Genomic DNA, 11,231 nt, shown 5'->3' with positions numbered 1-11,231 from the left:
TAGCATTTTAATCTTTAATTTTTCTTCTGGAACACCTTCATTCCCTGACTCTCTACTAAAGAAGAATGCCTGCTTTCCAAGAAACCAGTGCTGTCTTGAGAACCCCCAGTACTTTGACCTCAAGAAGAAACACTAGGGGAGACAAAACCAGGAGCAAGTCCTCTTTGCTCTCATTCAAGATGGAATATTTGCTAATGCGTTGCTTCATTGTCTTATTTGGATCAGAAGTCCTTTAGTGGGAATTTTGTTTATATAATGTTCTGCTTAAGACAAAGACTGTTGAAATTGAAAGATTTTCTCTTTCCTGGGAGCCAGGCATTCTGAGCAAACTGATTGCCTGGTCTTTTTCCCTCCAGCTGAGTCCAGGCTATGAGGAAATCCATGACAAGAACAAAGCGTTTCATCTCTGGATGATCAAAGAGGGCTTTACCAAAGGAGATGATAGAACCTGTGGTGGGTGAGGGACAGCACCATCATTCATTCAACCAGCAGTGACTTACTGAATGCTTAGTATGTGCCAGAATCTAGACCAGGCACTGTGTGAGTGAAACAGACTGCTCTCATGGATCTTGCTGATGAATGAGAAGCAAACACCAACCAAATACTGTTGATCCTTGAACAACACGGGTTTGAACTGTGCAGGTCCACTTGTATGCAGATTTTTTTTGTTTCCTTCAAACACTACAGTATACCACCATCAGGGTTGGTTGAATCTGCTGGGATGCATAACTGCAGATAGGGAGGGTCGATTGAAAGTAATACATGGATTTTCCTGTGTATAGAGGGTCAGCACCCCTAACCCTCCAGTTGTTGGAGGGGCAGCTGTACTCATGCCCGTGAATATAAGACCAGTCTTGGTGTGGGCGGGGCATCAAGAACATAGAGCTGTGAATGCTTGTTTGTGATAGGGAATTTACCTTAAAGGGGGAAGGCAAGCAGTTGTTGCTGGAATTTAGATCTGAAAGGTAAGCTGGAAAAGAAGGAGGAAAGCATGTATCAGGCAGGGGGCTGCAGCCAGAGAGTGGAGGGAAGGGGGAGTTTGCAGGATGACTCTAGAAATGTGATCGAGGCCTTGCAGGGTTTTGGTTTTCATCTTGAATGAGTCTTTATTATTTTTTAAATATATGTTTAATTGGAGGATAATTGCTTTGCAATGTTGTGTTGGTCTCCGCTGTATAACAGTGTGAATCAGCTGTAAGTATACACACGTCTCCTCCCTCTTGAGCCTCCCTCCGACACCCCCCCAGCCCTGTCCCAGCCCTCTAGGTCTTCACAGAGCCCCGAGCTGAGCTGCCTGTGCTATATAGCTGCTTCTGGCTGGTCGTCTATAGACACTGTCACACATGGCAGTGTATATATCTCAATGCTACTCTCTCAGGTCACCCCACCCTCTTCTTTCCCACTGTGTCCGCAAGTCCATTCCCTACCTCTGCGTCTCTATTCCTGCGCTGCAAGGAGGTTCATCAGCACCATTAAATGAGTCTTTAGATTGTTAAGCCCCTACTACTTGACGATTCTACTCTTGGATATTTACCTAAGAGAAATGGAAACTTCCTCAAAAGACTTAACATGAATACACATAGCTGCCTGAAAATAGCCTAAAACTGGAAACAATCCAAATGTCCATCAACAAGAGAATAAATAAATAAATAGATAAATAAATGGCAGCATATTCATAGTCGACTGAAGGAATGAACACACAGCAACACAGAATGCTATCCAGATTACTTTGAGTAATAAGAGCCAGGAACATGCCGTCCATACTGTGTACTTATATTTGTATGAATCCAAAAATGGGCAAAACCAATCTATGGTGATAAAGACCAGAAAGTGGTCACCTCTGGGTGTGGGGGCTGGGCAGGGGAGGGAATCACTGGAAAAGAGGAGCAAGAGAACTTTCTGAGGTGATAAAAATGTCCTACACTTTGTTTTTTGTTGTTGTTGTTTGTCTTACACTTTGCTTCAGCAATACATGAACCGTGAACTTCCAGAGGTTCAACCTGGTTTTAGAAAAGGCAGAGGAACCGGAGATCAAATTGCCAACATCTGCTGGATCATGGAAAAAGCAAGAGAGTTCCAGAAAAACATCTATTTCGGCTTTATTAACTATGCCAAAGCCTTTGACTGTGTGGATCACAATAAACTGTGGAAAGTTCTGAAAGAGATGGGAATACCAGACCACCTGACTTGCCTCTTGAGAAACCTATATGCAGATCAGGAAGCAACAGTTAGAACTGGACATGGAACAACAGGCCGGTTCCAAATAGGAAATGGAGTACGTCAAGGCTGTATATTGTCACCCTGCTTATTTAACTTACATGCAGAGTACATCATGAGAAACGCTGGGCTGGAGGAAGCACAAGCTGGAATCAAGATTGCCGGGAGAAATATCAATAACCTCAGATATGCAGATGATACCACCCTTATGGCAGAAAGTGAAGAAAAACTAAAGAGCCTCTTGATGAAAGTAAAAGAAGAGACTGAAAAAGTTGACTTAAAGTTCAACATTCAGGAAACTAAGATCATGGCATCCAGTCCCATCACTTCTTGGGAAATAGATGGGGAAACAGTGGAAACAGTGTCAGATTTTATTTTTCTGGGCTCCAAAATCACTGCAGATGGTGATTGCAGCCGTGAAATTAAAAGACGCTTGCTCCTTGGAAGGAACGTTATGACCAACCTAGACAGCATATTAAAAAGTAGAGACATTACTTTGCCAACAAAGGTCCATCTAGTCAAGGCTATGGTTTTTCCAGTGGTCATGTATGGATGTGAGAGTTGGACTATAAAGAAAGCTGAGTGCAGAAGAATTGATGCTTTTGAATTGTGGTGTTGGAGAAGACTCTTGAGAGTCCCTTGAACTGCAAGGAGTTGCAACCAGTCCATCCTAAAGGAGATCAGTCCTGGGTGTTCACTGGAAGGACTGATGTTGAAGCTGAAACTCCAATACTTTGGCCATTTAATGCAAAGAGCTGACTCATTTGAAAAGACCCAGATGCTGGGAGGGATTGAGGGCAGGAGGAGAAGGGGACGACAGAGGATGAGATGGTTGGATGGCATCACCGACTCAATGAACATGAGTTTGGGTGGACTCTGGGAGTTGGTGATGGACAGGGAGGCCTGGCATGCTGCAGTTCATGGGGTCACAAAGAGTCGAACATGACTGAGCAACTGAAGTAAACTGAACTGAACTGAGGACCAACTATTTATCTTACACAGATTTTAAACTGTGTAAAGAGTCATGGTTGGTACCCCTAACCTGTGTTGTTCAAAGGTCAACGGTAGATCTTTAAATACCTGAAAATTTAAATATCTGAAAGCGATGGTTTTCCAGTCCCGTCTACTGACAAAGGCTCTGTGATACAAGGAGATTTTACCAGGGCTGGGCCTTCTTATGTCTTGGGGAGTACAGGAGCTTAACAAACACCCCCTACCTCTTTTCTCCATCCTATAATGCATATGTGGGCTAAATTGTCCATTTTTTAACGTAAACTTTGAGGAATGACATATTTTGATTTAAATTATTTGGGAAGGAGCATGTGAAGTAGAGAACGAGAGAAATTTGTAGTTAACACATTTTCATTTGGATCTTATCCCTGTCCATACCTGTGTCAGCTGTTAGCTGAATGGGTGCAGGCCAGATCTGTCTTAACTCGCTGATGAACACACTATACCAAGCGGGTTTAATAGGTGCTCAATACCTTTTTTGTTGTTGTTGTTAAATAAATTAATACATGGATTTTTGCATGGGTCCCTTAATTTTTCTTATGTTAGTTAGGTTAACTGGGAAACAAGCACCAAAATCTCAGTGCTTGGGTAGACGAAAGGTTCGTTTCTCATTCCTCTCATAGTTCAGTTGGATCAGTGAATGGGCGTCACGGTCTTCATAGACCAGGACCCGGGGACTGGAGTCGACAAGAAGAAGGACACAGGGGACCCAAGTCTCGAGTGAAATAATGGTACTTTATTTGCAGAAATGCATGGTTGTGTATCTTCAATAAAATGATTATTCAGCCAATAAAAAGAATGAAATTCCACCAGTTGCAACAAAATGGATAGTCCTAAAAGGTCACTGAAGGGAGTCACTGAAGGGAATCCAAGCAGGTGCCCTTTCCCATGATCTCAGTCCTGAGAACTGCAGCTTTCCTCATTCCTGTTTTCCAGGAACTGATAAGGATCAGAGAGTCCTTGAGAAATGGCACACAAAGGAAGAAAACAACATATTGGATCCCTTAAGGCCGAACGTCCGCTGACAAATGGGGGAAAATCTCTCTGCTCCACAGAGTCATTCAGAGACCCAGGATCCTTCCAGTGGATGGCTTCACCATCCCCTGGGACTGTGAACTCCTCTCCTGCACCCTGTGCATTGGACAGCCGGCAAAGAAGCGAGAATGCAAAGAAAGGATTGTACGGTAGGTTACCCTACCCCTCCAGCTGCAAGAGAGGTGGTAACAGGGATGTAGTGATGTACCCTAGAAGGAGAGGAGAAACTTGTGCATTGATAGAAATTCACTTTTTCTGCTTTACTCTCTGAGCCCCAACTTCTGAAAAGAAGAATGAATAATTTGCCATTGCTTTATGGGGATTTAAGGAGGTAGTCGATGTGGAAGTACTTGGTAAGTATTAATCAAATGTTAGTTATGAATGTTCCTGGGTAGTTTAGTCCCTTTACTCCCGCATTCCATGAGTGAAATGATTAGGCCGAAGTGCAACCTGAGAATTCTTTCCAGCTGTAAAATGCTTAGCTTCTGTGGTTCTTCTAAATCTTCAGCAAGCAAGGGCCTTTCTGACTTTGAGGTGGTGCCTGCAATAAGACGTTTAGGATCCTACAACCCAATCCACCTGCCCCCCAGCCCTCTTTCATTGCTATAATACTGCCTGTGTTCTTTTAGAGACATAACCTGACTCAGTCTTATTTTAATTCTATTCATTTCAACTGTGGGTAAAAGATGATTTTTGCCTTCCTATTATGCCAGTCACTTCCAGTCTGTTAGATTCTTAATTTCAGAAGAAAATTATAAATGGGAGAAGAGAACCCAAGGAAGTATTTGACAGGTTTGAAATATTAAAAACAAACATGATTATTTATTCCTGTCTTGAAAGGTTTTATGTCATAGAATTGGCTCCATCTATTGCCCTTGTCTGCAGTTTCTTTAGTTTCTTATCTGAGTTTCCCAGCATTTTTCTCCAGCTAACTTCTCTTTGTGGTTCATTGACAGTACAACTCCTAGAGGAGGTCAGCAAAGACCAAGTCTGAATTCTTCTAAGGGAAGAATATGCACTGATGATATGCACTGATGCTCAGGGGTATTCTGGATTCTAGATAATTTGAATTAAGCAGAGGAAATGATCTACCACTTCCATTCAGGCCTCTTCTTATCTTTCTCCAAACCACAGCCAGGCACTTTTTTCACACTGCAAATCTGATGTCATTCCTGTGCTTAAACACATTAGTATATGTATTGTATATGAAAAAAAAAAACTTTGAAATATATTATTATAAATAATACAGTGCACAGATCTTCAGTACAATTTTAGGAGTTTTTATAATTGGATATGCTTGTGAAAACACTATCCCAAACAAAGTGTTTCAGTTCAGTCACTCAGTCGTGTCCAACTCTTTGAGACCCCATGAACCACAGCACACCAGGACTCCCTGTTCATCACCAACTCCCAGAGTCCATCCAAACCCATGTCCATTGAGTTGGTGATGCCATCCAATCATCTCATCCTCTATCGTCCCCTTCTCCTCCTGCCCTCAATCTTTCCCAGCATCAGAGTCTTTTCAAATGACTCAGCTCTCCGCATTAGGTGGCCAAAGTATTGGAGTTTCAACATCAGTCCCTCCAGTGAACACCCAGGACTAATCTCCTTTAGGATGGACCAGTTGGATCTCCTTGCACTCCAAGGGACTCTCAAGAGTCTTCCCCAACACCACAGTTCAAAAGCATCAATTCTTCGGGGCTCAGCTTTCTTTATAGTCCAACTCACACATCCATACATGACTACTAGTTGGCCCTATGCATACCCTGGTCCTCTGTATATGCAGTTCCTCATATCAACAGTTCTGCATCTCTGGATTCAACTAACCAGGGATGGTGTAGTAATGAAATATCTGCCATTGAAAAAAAAAAATCACGTATAAGTGGACCCACGTAGTTCAAACCCATGTTGTTCAAGGCTCACCTCTATATTGTTGGAAATGGCCTGAGTTCATTTCCCTTATTACTCAACAGTAGTAACCTAAAATTCTATGACCCTATGAACTTTTCTCTCTGATACCTGTGACTTTCTGGTGTCTCGTGGTCACAACTCAGAGCAGCTGTTCTCATTGTGATGCATTGTTAAGGGACTAGATTAAACATCTCAGACTCGGAGATAGTCCAAGCAATCGTCTGGATTTTTCAGAACGCTCGGAACCCGGTTTCTTGCGCTTCACTCCCTTTTTCTAGACGATTTTGGCAAAAAGCCTATAGGAAAGGCTGCCATGGGCAACAGATAATTGAGTTTTCAGCTCTTGCTCTTTGAAATTTCAGATTTGTATGTATTTATCCAGTTTTTACTCTTATTCAAGTGACTTTTACATGGTCATTGCTGTATCAGTTAACTCTTGGTAACAGAAAGACCCATTCAAATGGGCTTAAGCAAAAGGTAAGTTTTGGTTCAAGTAACTAGGACCTGGTTTTTGTTTCTCCATCCCTCAGCTTCCTATCTTTTGGGTCAGCTCTGTTCTCAGATAGACAACCCCCACCCCCCCTGCTCATAAAATAACTGCAGGAGTGCCAAACTCTCAGCCCCTTAAGTTCATACCCAGTGGAAAGAAAAAATATATATCTGCTGGTAGCATTCATAAAAGTCCTGAAACGTCCTTGAATTGCACTGGTTTAGGTCAGGTACTCCGGAGAAGGCAATGGCACCCCACTCCAGTACTCTTGCCTGGAAAATCCCATGGAGGGAGGAGCCTGGTGGGCTGCAGTCCATGGGGTCGCTAGGAGTCGGACACAACTGAGCGACTTCCCTTTCACTTTTCACTCTCACGCATTGGAGAAGGAAATGGCAACCCGCTCCAGTGTTCTTGCCCGGAGAATCCCAGGGACGGGGGAGCCTGGTGGGCTTCCATCTATGGGGTCGCACAGAGTCGGACACGACTGAGGCGACTTAGCAGCAGCAGCACAGGTCAGGTACCCACTCAGGAACACAGGCGCAGGCTGTCTTGAGCCTGGGTCGTGACTGCACTCCATGTAGGGATCAGAATGCCACTGAGACCTCGTAGGCTGAGAGTGGGAAGAGAGTAAATTACCCAGGAGAAAACTGGAGACTGATTCTACAAAGAGAGGCAGGCACAGAAAAATTATGGGATGCATTGGTTAGTACTGCCATTGATGGCTCTGGGTGATTAGATTCTTTTTAAAGAATACAGCTATTAACCAGCTTGGGTAGCTGTTTCTAAACTCAGCAAATGTCTGAGTGAACACAAAGTTTGGGGTTTCACTTAGCCTTAAGAACTAGAAAAACCAAAAGAGTAAACAGACAGTAAAACCTATTAAAATAACTCTTCATCAGAGAAAGTGTAAGCTTGAGTAGGTACTTGGGAAGTTGTTTGTAACTAAGGGAAAGAAAGATAAGAGAGTATATGTACTTTCTCTTACAAAACTAATTTATTTCTTGTTGCTTTCAAAAAGAGTTTTATAGTGACAAGATAATATACATTCAGTGCATCAGTGTGATGGGGGAGGTGGAAGTGGAAATACAAGCTAAACTAAGGTTGCTAACAAGAAAGAGAGCTTTAGGACACTGCCTGGATGGGAAAAAAAATTTTTAACAACTGATACTTTTATTAGGAAAAGTACAAATGGTCATTTTATTTCTTACCATTTTCTGTGCGCTGTTTGAGATATTTACAAAAAGAAGTTAACTTTTTAGGAAATGTTTATTCATTTATGTATTCGGCTCCGTAGGGTCCTAGTTGCGGCACACAGTTCTCCGGTTGTGGTGCGGGGGCTTAATTACTCCACCGTGGGTGGGCGCTTAGTTCCCCAACCAGGGATCAAACCCGAGTCTCCTGCACTGCAGGGCAGATTCTTAACCAGTGGACCACAGGGGAAGTTCCTGAAGTTAACTTTTGGGGATATAAATGAAGGTAGCTTTTGACAATATTAATCAAAATCAGTTACTTGAAGTCGCTGTATGAGTGAGGTCTCTCTCTTTGGGTAAAAAGTGACTGAAACCCAAGTCAAACTAGCTTAGGCAAAAAAGAATCTGTGTTGCAAGGCTCAGCTAGTTCTGAGATGATGAGGACACATCTGGGCCTCAAACACAAGGAGTCAGGGATTCAACCACCACCCAGACTCTTTTCCTTTAATCCCTTATCTCTGTTTCTCTTACTCTGGCTTTCTCCCCAGGAATTACGCCAAAACAAATTGAATGTTTTCTCAATTTTTTACCAGCTGCACCCCAAGGGAAGCCAAGAATACTGGAGTGGGTAGCCTATCCCTTCTCCAGGGGATCTTCCCAACCCAGGAGTCAAACGGGGGTCTCCTGCATGGCAGGTGGATTCTTTACCAACTGAGCTCTCAGGGAAGTCACTTCTCAATCTGTCTTAGCAAGGGAGTAAGCCTCTTTGTCCACTGCCAGTTTTTCAAATCCTGAAGAAGGACTCTCATTGGTCTGGTGTAGGTTATCTGCTTACTCAGGACCAAAGCATTATATTTTGATCAGCCCTACTTGATATGGTTAATCATCTCCAGTCCAGTTCACTAAGGCCAAGAGTTGGGACTCCCTACAAGATGTTTGTGTTAGAAAAATTGGCATTTTCCAGGAGAAAGAGGATTGGAATGCTACGTCAACAAAGCCAGAGATGTTCACATCAAACATCCAATTCTTTTATTAATAATGAAGAATAATAAAGAGTTTAAAAATAATAAAGTATTCTTTGTAAACATAATTGTCACTTTAACAAGTAGAGGGTTACAACTGCAATGCTAAAGCCCACACACCAAGATAAAATGCTTGGCACAGGTAGATAACCCAAACATTTCACAGGCAGTTGTTCGGCTTTGCTCACTGCCCACCCTTCACAGATGACCTTCCTGCCCTGCTGAGATCATGCAATGCCTGATGAAAGTCAGACCTCTGCCCAGATTTCCTAAAATGAATCCTAATTTTAGGGAAAGCTTGGAGTTCTATTTATCTTTCACCTGCACTGAACTTAAGTTTCAGTTCTAATAACTAGACCTCTGCTTTGCTCATCTTTACCTAAGCCAAATTTCCCCCTCTTTGTCCTTCTGTTCCCCTACATGATACTACATAGCCCTTCTCAGACATGCTTTTTAAAAGGGGTGGGACACAAAATCTTGGTTTCTAAGTATCGATACCATTTTCCACTCGAAGGAAACAGGAGTCCTCAGAAATGGCTGATTCCAAATCTAGATGAGGGAAGTAGAAGATGAGCCTGAAATATCTTATTGTACCAGCAAGTAAAGAGGTGCTCAAAAATAATGGGGAACATCAAATAGTTTGTAGGGCTCCTTATCTTACTTGAATTCTTGGCCATATATAAAACTACTAATCTCATCCTCGCTCTTGAAACCTCCTCTAACTTGTGGTCGTGTTCTCAATGCTAGCCCCCTCCAAGAGTATTTCCTGGTATCTCATTTTCTGCCCAGTTATCAAACAGGTGTTCCTTGGGGTTCTATCCTCAGCTGTCTTCTCATTCTATTCCCACCCTGGGTGATCTCAGCTAATCCCCTAACTCCAGTTGTTATATAAACAATGGCTCCCAAATATATAACTTTTAAGTGTATTTCTATGTGGGTAGAGAGAAGAGATAGATTTAGCACAGAGACTTTGTTAAAGCTCCAGAATCCATCCTGGATAGCACCTGGATATCTCCACTTAGTATAATTCTCATAACCTCTTAAAAATTAAAGACATCTTCATCATGTCATCTAGTATTCTTTATTCTGTTTCTGGTTTTACCAACATCTGACTCTCGCAGCAAGAAATTCTGTGGTTATTCTTTTTTAAACAAACCTTTTATTTTGTTTTGGGGTATATAGCCAATTAATGGGCTTCCTGGATGGCTCAAGCAGGAAAGAGTCTATTTGTAATGCAGGAGACTGGAGTTCAATCCCTGGGCGGGAAGATCCCCTGGAGAAGGCTACCCAGTCCAATATTCTTGCCTGGAGAACTCCATGCACAGAGGAGCCTAGCCAGCTACAGTCCGTGGGATTGCAAAGAGCTGGACACGACTGAGCAACTAGCACGCAACATGGGCAATTAACACTGTTGTGACGTGTCAGGTGAACAGAGGAGGGACTCAGCCATGCATACACGTGTAGCCATTCTCTCCCAAACCCCGCTTCCATCCAGGCTGTAACGCTGAGCAGAGTTCTATGTGCTGTACAGTAGGTCCTTGTGGGTTACTCATTTTAAATACAGCAGTATGTGCATGTTAGGATTATTGTTAATGTCAGTGTCTTTCAGGCAGAGACCAACAGGAACTCATCTCTAGTTGGAAAGCTGAGTTAATTACTCTTTGCAGGGAAGGAAGACACACAGCCTAGGGAGCCCTGGGACTCAGAAAGAGAGTGTTTGAAGAAAACTATTAAGGAGCTTGGGATTTGGTTGAGTGATTTGAGAGAGGACGGAAGAAGCAGAGGTCTGCTCTAGACTGGCCGCCACTGGAAAGCAGCAGCATTTTACTGTTGGGAACGCAATACGTCTCATGTGCAGGAAGGACAGCCCAGAGGAACTGTAACACTGTAATCGGTAAAGCAGCAGCTACCGCTCATTTCAGAGAGAGGGGCAGAGTGTTTTGTACTTTCTGAATGGCGCAGTGACCCTGTTTTTGTCTGTGCTTCCACAAAATTACCAAGCAGAGTTGTTTTGTCTCCTGTTATGGTCACTGACTAATCTTGTCTGATGCTGGTATTCTGTGAGATTCTTATGCCAGCAGAAAATAACATGGCCTGACTCTGAATGCCAGGTCAGCGTCAGGATGTCAACAGCTGCTTTTTCCCCTTCTTTCTCACTCATTACTGTCATTCACATGTAAATTACTTACCAAGTCCTATTAATTTTACTTCCTGCATATCACTAGAATCTGCCCCCTTCTCGCCATCTTCTCTTCTGCTTCTCCAATCGAGGCCATTACCATTTGTCATCTAAATAACTACATCAGTCACCCCAGATTTCATCTTGCTCCTGTTCCGGTCCATCTGCTACCCTCC

This window comes from Ovis aries, chromosome 3 (assembly GCF_016772045.2).
Source record: "Ovis aries strain OAR_USU_Benz2616 breed Rambouillet chromosome 3, ARS-UI_Ramb_v3.0, whole genome shotgun sequence".
Classification (NCBI taxonomy): Eukaryota; Metazoa; Chordata; class Mammalia; order Artiodactyla; family Bovidae; genus Ovis; species Ovis aries.
The sequence above is the reverse complement of the archived record's forward strand: the minus strand, read 5'-3'. Positions refer to the sequence as shown.